Raw genomic sequence first — 13,771 nt, 5'->3', positions numbered from 1 at the left:
ATTGTGACACAAAGGAGGCTAACAATCTAATGATCCCTTGTGACACCAGGGGTCGAAAATGGGCCAGGGATGGATTGTTACAGCATGGGGCCCAATAAAAACATGGAAACATTATGACACCATAGAGACCAAGAATCAAATGGTTCATTCTAATACCAAGTGGCCTAAAAGGGCATGGGATGCATTGTGACACCACTGGGGCTAAGGAAACTGAGGAACCATTGTGACAGAATGGAGGCTATTAATCTAAGAATCTCTTTTGTCACCAGGGGTTGCAAAAGGACCACGGATGAACTCTGACAGCATGGGGACCTATAGAAGCAAGGAACCATTATGACACCATGAAGGCCAAGAATCAAATGGTTCATTGTAAGACCAAGTGGCCTAAAAGGGCTTGGAATGCATTGTGACACCACAGAGGTTAAGAGAAGCAAGGATCCATTGTGACCCAATGGAGGCTAACAATCTAATGATCCATTGTGACACCAGGGGTTGTAAAAGGTCCAGGGATGAATTGTGAAAGCATGGGGCACAATAAAAACATGGAAATATTATGACACCGTAGAGGTCAAGAATCAAATGATTCATTGTAACACCAAGTGGCCTAAAAGGGCATGGGATGCATTGTGACACCACTGGGGCTAAGGAAACTGAGGAACCATTGTGACAGAATGGAGGCTATTAATCTAAGAATCTCTTTTGTCACCAGGGGGGGCAAAAGGACAACGGATGAACTGTGACAGCCTGGGGACCTATAGAAGGAACCATTATGACACCATGAAGGCCAAGAATCAAATAGTTCATTGTAAGACCAAGTGGCCTAAAAGGGCTTGGAATGCATTGTGACACCACAGAGGTTAAGAGAAGCAAGGATCCATTGTGACCTAATGGAGGCTAACAATTTAATGATCCATTGTGACACCAGGGGTTGTAAAAGGTCCAGGGATGAATTGTGAAAGCATGTTGATCAATAGAAGCGAGGAACTAATATGCCACCATGGAGGCCAAGAATCAAATGATTCATTGTGACATCAAGTGGCCTAAAAGGGCATGGGATGCATTGTGACAGCACAGGGGTAAAGAGAAGCAAGGAACCATAGTGACCCAATGGAGGCTAATTATCCAAGGATCCCTTTCGACACCAGGGGGCTTAAAAGGGCCAGGGATGAATTGTGACAGCACGGGGACCAATAGAAACAAGGAACTATTATGACACCATGGAGGCCAAGAAACAAATGATTCATTGTGACATCAAGTGGCCTAAAAGGGCATGGAATCCATTGTGACACCACAGAGGTTAAGAAAAGCTAGGAACCATTGTGACCCAAAGGAGGCTAACAATCTAATGATCCCTGGTGACACCAGGGGTTGTAAAAGCGCCAGGGATGGATTGTTACAGCATGGGGTACAATAAAAACATGGAAACATTATGACACCATAGAGGCCAAGAATCAAATGATTCATTGTGACATCAAGTGGCCTAAAAGGGCATGGGATGCAATGTGACACCACAGAGGTTAAGAGAAGCAAGGAACCATTGTGACCCAATGCAGGCTAACAATCTAATGATCCCTTGTGACACCAGTGGGCGTAAACGGACCACGGATGAGCTGTGAAATCATGGGGCACAATAAAAACATGGAAAGATTAGGACACCATAGAGGCCAAGAAAGAAATAATTCATAGTAACACCAAGTGGCCTGAAAGGTCATGGGATGCATTGTGACACCACAGGGGTTAAGAGAAGCAAGGAAACATTGTGACACAAAGGAGGCTAACAATCTAATGATCCCTTGTGACACCAGGGGTCGAAAATGGGCCAGGGATGGATTGTTACAGCATGGGGCCCAATAAAAACATGGAAACATTATGACACCATAGAGACCAAGAATCAAATGGTTCATTCTAATACCAAGTGGCCTAAAAGGGCATGGGATGCATTGTGACACCACTGGGGCTAAGGAAACTGAGGAACCATTGTGACAGAATGGAGGCTATTAATCTAAGAATCTCTTTTGTCACCAGGGGTTGCAAAAGGACCACGGATGAACTCTGACAGCATGGGGACCTATAGAAGCAAGGAACCATTATGACACCATGAAGGCCAAGAATCAAATGGTTCATTGTAAGACCAAGTGGCCTAAAAGGGCTTGGAATGCATTGTGACACCACAGAGGTTAAGAGAAGCAAGGATCCATTGTGACCCAATGGAGGCTAACAATCTAATGATCCATTGTGACACCAGGGGTTGTAAAAGGTCCAGGGATGAATTGTGAAAGCATGGGGCACAATAAAAACATGGAAATATTATGACACCGTAGAGGTCAAGAATCAAATGATTCATTGTAACACCAAGTGGCCTAAAAGGGCATGGGATGCATTGTGACACCACTGGGGCTAAGGAAACTGAGGAACCATTGTGACAGAATGGAGGCTATTAATCTAAGAATCTCTTTTGTCACCAGGGGGGGCAAAAGGACAACGGATGAACTGTGACAGCATGGGGACCTATAGAAGGAACCATTATGACACCATGAAGGCCAAGAATCAAATAGTTCATTGTAAGACCAAGTGGCCTAAAAGGGCTTGGAATGCATTGTGACACCACAGAGGTTAAGAGAAGCAAGGATCCATTGTGACCTAATGGAGGCTAACAATTTAATGATCCATTGTGACACCAGGGGTTGTAAAAGGTCCAGGGATGAATTGTGAAAGCATGTTGATCAATAGAAGCGAGGAACTAATATGCCACCATGGAGGCCAAGAATCAAATGATTCATTGTGACATCAAGTGGCCTAAAAGGGCATGGGATGCATTGTGACAGCACAGGGGTAAAGAGAAGCAAGGAACCATAGTGACCCAAAGGAGGCTAATTATCCAAGGATCCCTTTCGACACCAGGGGGCTTAAAAGGGCCAGGGATGAATTGTGACAGCACGGGGACCAATAGAAACAAGGAACTATTATGACACCATGGAGGCCAAGAAACAAATGATTCATTGTGACATCAAGTGGCCTAAAAGGGCATGGAATCCATTGTGACACCACAGAGGTTAAGAAAAGCTAGGAACCATTGTGACCCAAAGGAGGTTAACAATCTAATGATCCCTGGTGACACCAGGGGTTGTAAAAGCGCCAGGGATGGATTGTTACAGCATGGGGTACAATAAAAACATGGAAACATTATGACACCATAGAGGCCAAGAATCAAATGATTCATTGTGACATCAAGTGGCCTAAAAAGGTGTGGGATGCATTGTGACACCACAGAGGTTAAGAGAAGCAAGGAACCATTGTGACCCAAGGGAGGCTAACAATCTAATGATCCCTTGTGACACCAGTGGGCGTAAACGGACCACGGATGAGCTGTGAAATCATGGGGCACAATAAAATCATGGAAAGATTATGACACCATAGAGGCCAAGAAAGAAATAATTCATAGTAACACCAAGTGGCCTGAAAGGTCATGGGATGCATTGTGACACCACAGGGGTTAAGAGAAGCAAGGAAACATTGTGACACAAAGGAGGCTAACAATCTAATGATCCCTTGTGACACCAGGGGTCGTAAAAGGGCCAGGGATGGATTGTTACAGCATGGGGCCCAATAAAAACATGGAAACATTATGACACCATAGAGACCAGGAATCAAATGATTCATAGTAACACCAAGTGGCCTGAAAGGTCATGGGATGCATTGTGACACCACAGAGGTTAAGAGAAGCAAGGAACCATTGTGACCCAATGCAGGCTAACAATCTAATGATCCCTTGTGACACCAATGGGCCTAAAAGGGCCAGGGATGAATTGTTACAGCACGGGGACCGATAGAAGCAAGGATCTATTATGCCACCGTGGAGAACAATATCAAATAATTCATTGTGACATCATGTGGCCTAAAAGGGCATGGGATGCATTGTGACAGCACAGGGGTAAAGAGAAGCAAGGATCCATTGTGACCCCATGGAGGCTAACAATCTAATGATCCCCTGTGACACCAGTGGGCGTAAACGGACCACGGATGAGCTGTGAAATCATGGGGCACAATAAAAACATGGAAAGATTAGGACACCATAGAGGCCAAGAAAGAAATAATTCATAGTAACACCAAGTGGCCTGAAAGGTCATGGGATGCATTGTGACACCACAGGGGTTAAGAGAAGCAAGGATCCATTGTGACCCAATGGAGGCTAACAATCTAATGATCCCTTGTCACACAAGGTGTTGTAAAACGGCCAGGGATGAATTGTTACAGCATGGGGCCCAAGAAAAACATGGAAACATTATGACACCATAGAGGCCGAGACTCAAATGATTCATTGTAACACCAAGTGGCCTAAAAGGGCATGGGATGCATTGTGACATCAAAGAGGTTAAGAGAAGTAAGGAAGCATTGTGACCCAATGCAGGCTAACAATCTAATGATCCCTTGTGGCACCAGGGGTTGTAAAAGGGCCAGGGATGAATTGTTACAGCACGGGGACCAATAGAAGCAAGGATCTATTATGCCGCCTTGGAGGCCAAGAATCAAATGATTCATTGTCACATCAAGTGTCCTAAAAGGGCATGGGATGCATTGTGACACCACAGGGGTTAAGAGAAGCAAGGAACCATTGTGACCCAAAGGAGGCTAACAATCTAATGATCCCTTGTGACACCAGTGGGCGTAAACGGACCACGGATGAGCTGTGAAATCATGGGGCACAATAAAATCATGGAAAGATTAGGACACCATAGAGGCCAAGAAAGAAATAATTCATAGTAACACCAAGTGGCCTGAAAGGTCATGGGATGCATTGTGACACCACAGGGGTTAAGAGAAGCAAGGAAACATTGTGACACAAAGGAGGCTAACAATCTAATGATCCCTTGTGACACAAGGGGTCGTAAAAGGGCCAGGGATGGATTGTTACAGCATGGGGCCCAATAAAAAACATGGAAACATTATGACACCATAGAGACCAGGAATCAAATGATTCATTGTAACACCAAGTGGCCTAAAAGGGCATGGGATGCATTGTGACACCACTGGGGCTAAGGAAACTGAGGAACCATTGTGACAGAATGGAGGCTATTAATCTAAGAATCTCTTTTGTCACCAGGGGGGGCAAAAGGACAACGGATGAACTGTGACAGCATGGGGACCTATAGAAGGAACCATTATGACACCATGAAGGCCAAGAATCAAATAGTTCATTGTAAGACCAAGTGGCCTAAAAGGGCTTGGAATGCATTGTGACACCACAGAGGTTAAGAGAAACAAGGATCCATTGTGACCCAATGGAGGCTAACAATCTAATGATCCATTGTGACACCAGGGGTTGTAAAAGGTCCAGGGATGAATTCTGAAAGCATGTTGATCAGTAGAAGCTAGGAACTATTATGACATCTTGGAGGCCAAGAATCAAATGATTCATTGTGACATCAAGTGGCCTAAAAGGACAAGGGATGCATTGTGACACCAAAGGGGTTAAGGAAACTAAGGAACCATTGTGACAGAATGGAGGCTATTAATCTCAGAATCCCTATTGACACCAGGGGGCGCAAAAGGACCACGGATGAACTGTGACAGCATGGCGACCTATAGAATCAAGGAACCATTATGACACCACGAAGGCCAAGAATCAAATGATTCATTGGAACATCAAGTGGCTTAAAAGGGCATGGGATGCATTGTGACACCACAGAGGTTAAGAGAAGCAAGGAACCGTTGTGACCCAATGCAGGTTAACAATCTAATGATCCCTTGTGACACCCGGGGGCGTAAAAGGGCCAGGGATGAATTGTGAAAGCATGTTGATCAATAGAAGTGAGGAACTAATTAGACACCATGGAGGCCAAGAATCAAATGATTCATTGTGACATCAAGTAGCCTAAAAGGGCATGGGATGCATTGTGACACCACAGGGGCTAAGGAAACTAAGGAACCATTGTGACAGAATGGAGGCTATTAATCTCAGAATCCCTTTTGACACCAGGGGGCGCAAAAGGAGCAGCGATGAACTGTGACAGCATGGGGACCTATAGAAGCAAGGAACCATTATGACACCATGAAAGCCAAGAATCAAATGATTCATTGTAACACCAAGTGGCCTAAGATGGCATGGGATGCATTGTGACACCACAGAGGTTAAGAGAAGCAAGGAACCATTGTGACCCAATGCAGGCTAACAATCTACGAATCCCTTTTGACACCAGGGGGCCCAAAAGGTCCAGGGATGGATTGTTACAGCATGGGGCCCAATAGAAGCAAGGAACTATTATGACACCATGGAGGCCAACCATCAAATGATTCATTGTGACATCAAATGGCCTAAAAGGGCATGGAATGCATTGTGACACCACAGGGGCTAAGGAAACTAAGGAACCATTATGACAGAATGGAGGCTATTAATCTAAGAATCTCTTTTGTCACCAGGGGTTGCAAAAGGACCACGGATGAACTCTGACAGCATGGGGACCTATAGAAGCAAGGAACCATTATGACACCATGAAGGCCAAGAATCAAATGGTTCATTGTAAGACCAAGTGGCCTAAAAGGGCTTGGAATGCATTGTGACATCACAGAGGTTAAGAGAAGCAAGAAACCATTGTGACCCAATGCAGGCTAACAATCTAATGATCCATTGTGACACCAGGGGTTGTAATAGGGCCAGGGATGAATTGTGAAAGCATGGGGCACAATAAAAACATGGAAATATTATGACACCATAGAGACCAAGAATCAAATGATTCATTGTAACACCAAGTGGCCTAAAAGGGCATGGGATGCATTGTGACACCACTGGGGCGAAGGAAACTGAGGAACCATTGTGACAGAATGGAGGCTATTAATCTAAGAATCTCTTTTGTCACCAGGGGGGGCAAAAGGACAACGGATGAACTGTGACAGCATGGGGACCTATAGAAGGAACCATTATGACACCATGAAGGCCAAGAATCAAATAGTTCATTGTAAGACCTAGTGGCCTAAAAGGGCTTGGAATGCATTGTGACACCACAGAGGTTAAGAGAAGCAAGGATCCATTGTGACCCAATGGAGGCTAACAATCTAATGATCCATTGTGACACCAGGGGTTGTAAAAGGTCCAGGGATGAATTGTGAAAGCATGTTGATCAATAGAAGCGAGGAAATATTATGCCATCTTGGAGGCCAAGAATCAAATGATTCATTGTGACATCAAGTGGCCTAAAAGGGCAAGGGATTCATTGAGACACCAAAGGGGTTAAGGAAACTAAGGAACCATTGTGACAGAATGGAGGCTATTAATCTCAGAATGCCTATTGACACCAGGGGGCGCAAAAGGATCATGGATGAACTGTGACAGCATGGGAACCTATTGAAGCAAGGAACCATTATGACACCATGAAGGCCAAGAATCAAATGATTCATTGGAACATCAAGTGGCCTAAAAGGGCATGGGATGCATTGTGACACCACAGAGGTTAAGAGAAACAAGGAACCATTGTGACCCAATGCAGGTTAACAATCTAATGATCCCTTGTGACACCAGGGGGCGTAAAAGGGCCAGGGATGAATTGTGAAAGCATGTTGATCAATAGAAGCGAGGAACTAATTAGACACCATGGAGGCCAAGAATCAAATGATTCATTGTGACATCAAGTGGCCTAAAAGGGCATGGGATGCATTGTGACACCACAGGGGCTAAGGAAACTAAGGAACCATTGTGACAGAATGGAGGCTATTAATCTCAGAATCCCTTTTGACACCAGGGGGCGCAAAAGGACCACGGATGAACTGTGACAGCATGGGGACCTATAGAAGCAAGGAACCATTATGACACCATGAAGGCCAAGAATCAAATGGTTCATTGTAAGACCAAGTGGCCTAAAAGGGCTTGGAATGCATTGTGACACCACAGAGGTTAAGAGAAGCAAAGAACCATTGTGACCCAATGCAGGCTAACAATCTAATGATCCATTGTGATACCAGGGGTTGTAATAGGGCCAGGGATGAATTGTGAAAGCATGGGGCACAATAAAAACATGGAAATATTATGACACCATAGAGGCCAAGAATCAAATGATTCATTGTAACACCAAGTGGCCTAAAAGGGCATGGGATGCATTGTGACACCACTGGGGCTAAGGAAACTGAGGAACCATTGTGACAGAATGGAGGCTATTAATCTAAGAATCTCTTTTGTCACCAGGGGGGGCAAAAGGACAACGGATGAACTGTGACAGCATGGGGACCTATAGAAGGAACCATTATGACACCATGAAGGCCAAGAATCAAATAGTTCATTGTAAGACCAAGTGGCCTAAAAGGGCTTGGAATGCATTGTGACACCACAGAGGTTAAGAGAAGCAAGGATCCATTGTGACCTAATGGAGGCTAACAATTTAATGAACCATTGTGACACCAGGGGTTGTAAAAGGTCCAGGGATGAATTGTGAAAGCATGTTGATCAATAGAAGCGAGGAACTATTATGCCACCATGGAGGCCAAGAATCAAATGATTCATTGTGACATCAAGTGGCCTAAAAGGGCATGGGATGCATTGTGACACCACAGGGGTTAAGAGAAGCAAGGAACCATTGTGACAGAATTGAGGCTATTAATCTCAGAATCCCTATTGACACCAGGGGGCGCAAAAGGACCACGGATGAACTGTGACAGCATGGGGACCTATAGAATCAAGGAACCATTATGACACCATGAAGGCCAAGAATCAAATGGTTCATTGTAAGACCAAGTGGCCTAAAAGGGCTTGGAATGCATTGTGACACCACAGAGGTTAAGAGAAGCAAGGAACCATTGTGACCCAATGCAGGCTAAAAATCTAATGATCCATTGTGACACGAGGAGTTCTAAAAGGGCCAGGGATGAATTGTGAAAGCATGGGGCGCAATAAAAACATGGAAAGATTATGACACCATAGAGGCCAAGAATCAAATAATTCATTGTAACACCAAGTGGCCTAAAAGGGCATGGGATGCATTGTGACACCACAGAGGTTAAGAGATCAAGGATCCATTGTGACCCAATGGAGGCTAATTATCCCACGATCCCTTGTGACACCAATGGGCCTAAAAGGGCCAGGGATTAATTGTGAAAGCATGGGGACCAATAGTAGCAAGGATCTATTATGCCACCGTGGAGGCCAAGAATCAAATAATTCATTGTGACATCAAGTGGCCTAAAAGGGCATGGGATGCATTGTGACAGCACAGGGGTAAAGAGAAGCAAGGAACCATAGTGACCCAATGGAGGCTAATTATCCAAGGATCCCTTTCGACACCAGGGGGCTTAAAAGGGCCAGGGATGAATTGTGACAGCACGGGGACCAATAGAAACAAGGAACTATTATGACACCATGGAGGCCAAGAAACAAATGATTCATTGTGACATCAAGTGGCCTAAAAGGGCATGGAATCCATTGTGACACCACAGAGGTTAAGAAAAGCTAGGAACCATTGTGACCCAAAGGAGGCTAACAATCTAATGATCCCTGGTGACACCAGGGTTTGTAAAAGCGCCAGGGATGGATTGTTACAGCATGGGGTACAATAAAAACATGGAAACATTATGACACCATAGAGGCCAAGAATCAAATGATTCATTGTGACATCAAGTGGCCTAAAAGGGCATGGGATGCAATGTGACACCACAGAGGTTAAGAGAAGCAAGGAACCATTGTGACCCAATGCAGGCTAACAATCTAATGATCCCTTGTGACACCAGTGGGCGTAAACGGACCACGGATGAGCTGTGAAATCATGGGGCACAATAAAAACATGGAAAGATTAGGACACCATAGAGGCCAAGAAAGAAATAATTCATAGTAACACCAAGTGGCCTGAAAGGTCATGGGATGCATTGTGACACCACAGGGGTTAAGAGAAGCAAGGAAACATTGTGACACAAAGGAGGCTAACAATCTAATGATCCCTTGTGACACCAGGGGTCGAAAAAGGGCCAGGGATGGATTGTTACAGCATGGGGCCCAATAAAAACATGGAAACATTATGACACCATAGAGACCAAGAATCAAATGGTTCATTCTAATACCAAGTGGCCTAAAAGGGCATGGGATGCATTGTGACACCACTGGGGCTAAGGAAACTGAGGAACCATTGTGACAGAATGGAGGCTATTAATCTAAGAATCTCTTTTGTCACCAGGGGTTGCAAAAGGACCACGGATGAACTCTGACAGCATGGGGACCTATAGAAGCAAGGAACCATTATGACACCATGAAGGCCAAGAATCAAATGGTTCATTGTAAGACCAAGTGGCCTAAAAGGGCTTGGAATGCATTGTGACACCACAGAGGTTAAGAGAAGCAAGGATCCATTGTGACCCAATGGAGGCTAACAATCTAATGATCCATTGTGACACCAGGGGTTGTAAAAGGTCCAGGGATGAATTGTGAAAGCATGGGGCACAATAAAAACATGGAAATATTATGACACCGTAGAGGTCAAGAATCAAATGATTCATTGTAACACCAAGTGGCCTAAAAGGGCATGGGATGCATTGTGACACCACTGGGGCTAAGGAAACTGAGGAACCATTGTGACAGAATGGAGGCTATTAATCTAAGAATCTCTTTTGTCACCAGGGGGGGCAAAAGGACAACGGATGAACTGTGACAGCATGGGGACCTATAGAAGGAACCATTATGACACCATGAAGGCCAAGAATCAAATAGTTCATTGTAAGACCAAGTGGCCTAAAAGGGCTTGGAATGCATTGTGACACCACAGAGGTTAAGAGAAACAAGGATCCATTGTGACCCAATGGAGGCTAACAATCTAATGATCCATTGTGACACCAGGGGTTGTAAAAGGTCCAGGGATGAATTCTGAATGCATGTTGATCAGTAGAAGCGAGGAACTATTATGATATCTTGGAGGCCAAGAATCAAATGATTCATTGTGACATCAAGTGGCCTAAAAGGGCAAGGGATGCATTGAGACACCAAAGGGGTTAAGGAAACTAAGGAACCATTGTGACAGAATGGAGGCTATTAATCTCAGAATCCCTATTGACACCAGGGGGCGCAAAAGGACCACGGATGAACTGTGACAGCATGCGGACCTATAGAATCAAGGAACCATTATGACACCATGAAGGCCAAGAATCAAATGATTCATTGGAAAATCAAGTGGCCTAAAAGGGCATGGGATGCATTGTGACACCACAGAGGTTAAGAGAAGCAAGGAACCATTGTGACCCAATGCAGGCTAACAATCTAATGATCCCTTGTGACACCCATGGGCCTAAAAGGGCCAGGGATGAATTGTTACAGCACGGGGACCGATAGAAGCAAGGATCTATTATGCCACCGTGGAGAACAATATCAAATAATTCATTGTGACATCATGTGGCCTAAAAGGGCATGGGATGCATTGTGACAGCACAGGGGTAAAGAGAAGCAAGGATCCATTGTGACCCCATGGAGGCTAACAATCTAATGATCCCCTGTGACACCAGTGGGCGTAAACGGACCACGGATGAGCTGTGAAATCATGGGGCACAATAAAAACATGGAAAGATTAGGACACCATAGAGGCCAAGAAAGAAATAATTCATAGTAACACCAAGTGGCCTGAAAGGTCATGGGATGCATTGTGACACCACAGGGGTTAAGAGAAGCAAGGATCCATTGTGACCCAATGCAGGCTAAAAATCTAATGATCCATTGTGACACGAGGAGTTCTAAAAGGGCCAGGGATGAATTGTGAAAGCATGGGGCGCAATAAAAACATGGAAAGATTATGACACCATAGAGGCCAAGAATCAAATAATTCATTGTAACACCAAGTGGCCTAAAAGGGCATGGGATGCATTCTGACACCACAGAGGTTAAGAGATCAAGGATCCATTGTGACCCAATGGAGGCTAATTATCCCACGATCCCTTGTGACACCAATGGGCCTAAAAGGGCCAGGGATTAATTGTGAAAGCATGGGGACCAATAGTAGCAAGGATCTATTATGCCACCGTGGAGGCCAAGAATCAAATAATTCATTGTGACATCAAGTGGCCTAAAAGGGCATGGGATGCATTGTGACAGCACAGGGGTAAAGAGAAGCAAGGAACCATAGTGACCCAATGGAGGCTAATTATCCAAGGATCCCTTTCGACACCAGGGGGCTTAAAAGGGCCAGGGATGAATTGTGACAGCACGGGGACCAATAGAAACAAGGAACTATTATGACACCATGGAGGCCAAGAAACAAATGATTCATTGTGACATCAAGTGGCCTAAAAGGGCATGGAATCCATTGTGACACCACAGAGGTTAAGAAAAGCTAGGAACCATTGTGACCCAAAGGAGGCTAACAATCTAATGATCCCTGGTGACACCAGGGGTTGTAAAAGCGCCAGGGATGGATTGTTACAGCATGGGGTACAATAAAAACATGGAAACATTATGACACCATAGAGGCCAAGAATCAAATGATTCATTGTGACATCAAGTGGCCTAAAAGGGCATGGGATGCAATGTGACACCACAGAGGTTAAGAGAAGCAAGGAACCATTGTGACCCAATGCAGGCTAACAATCTAATGATCCCTTGTGACACCAGTGGGCGTAAACGGACCACGGATGAGCTGTGAAATCATGGGGCACAATAAAAACATGGAAAGATTAGGACACCATAGAGGCCAAGAAAGAAATAATTCATAGTAACACCAAGTGGCCTGAAAGGTCATGGGATGCATTGTGACACCACAGGGGTTAAGAGAAGCAAGGAAACATTGTGACACAAAGGAGGCTAACAATCTAATGATCCCTTGTGACACCAGGGGTCGAAAATGGGCCAGGGATGGATTGTTACAGCATGGGGCCCAATAAAAACATGGAAACATTATGACACCATAGAGACCAAGAATCAAATGGTTCATTCTAATACCAAGTGGCCTAAAAGGGCATGGGATGCATTGTGACACCACTGGGGCTAAGGAAACTGAGGAACCATTGTGACAGAATGGAGGCTATTAATCTAAGAATCTCTTTTGTCACCAGGGGTTGCAAAAGGACCACGGATGAACTCTGACAGCATGGGGACCTATAGAAGCAAGGAACCATTATGACACCATGAAGGCCAAGAATCAAATGGTTCATTGTAAGACCAAGTGGCCTAAAAGGGCTTGGAATGCATTGTGACACCACAGAGGTTAAGAGAAGCAAGGATCCATTGTGACCCAATGGAGGCTAACAATCTAATGATCCATTGTGACACCAGGGGTTGTAAAAGGTCCAGGGATGAATTGTGAAAGCATGGGGCACAATAAAAACATGGAAATATTATGACACCGTAGAGGTCAAGAATCAAATGATTCATTGTAACACCAAGTGGCCTAAAAGGGCATGGGATGCATTGTGACACCACTGGGGCTAAGGAAACTGAGGAACCATTGTGACAGAATGGAGGCTATTAATCTAAGAATCTCTTTTGTCACCAGGGGGGGCAAAAGGACAACGGATGAACTGTGACAGCCTGGGGACCTATAGAAGGAACCATTATGACACCATGAAGGCCAAGAATCAAATAGTTCATTGTAAGACCAAGTGGCCTAAAAGGGCTTGGAATGCATTGTGACACCACAGAGGTTAAGAGAAGCAAGGATCCATTGTGACCTAATGGAGGCTAACAATTTAATGATCCATTGTGACACCAGGGGTTGTAAAAGGTCCAGGGATGAATTGTGAAAGCATGTTGATCAATAGAAGCGAGGAACTAATATGCCACCATGGAGGCCAAGAATCAAATGATTCATTGTGACATCAAGTG

This window comes from Cinclus cinclus, chromosome 30 (assembly GCF_963662255.1).
Source record: "Cinclus cinclus chromosome 30, bCinCin1.1, whole genome shotgun sequence".
Taxonomy (NCBI): Eukaryota; Metazoa; Chordata; class Aves; order Passeriformes; family Cinclidae; genus Cinclus; species Cinclus cinclus.
This window is presented reverse-complemented; position numbering follows the sequence as displayed.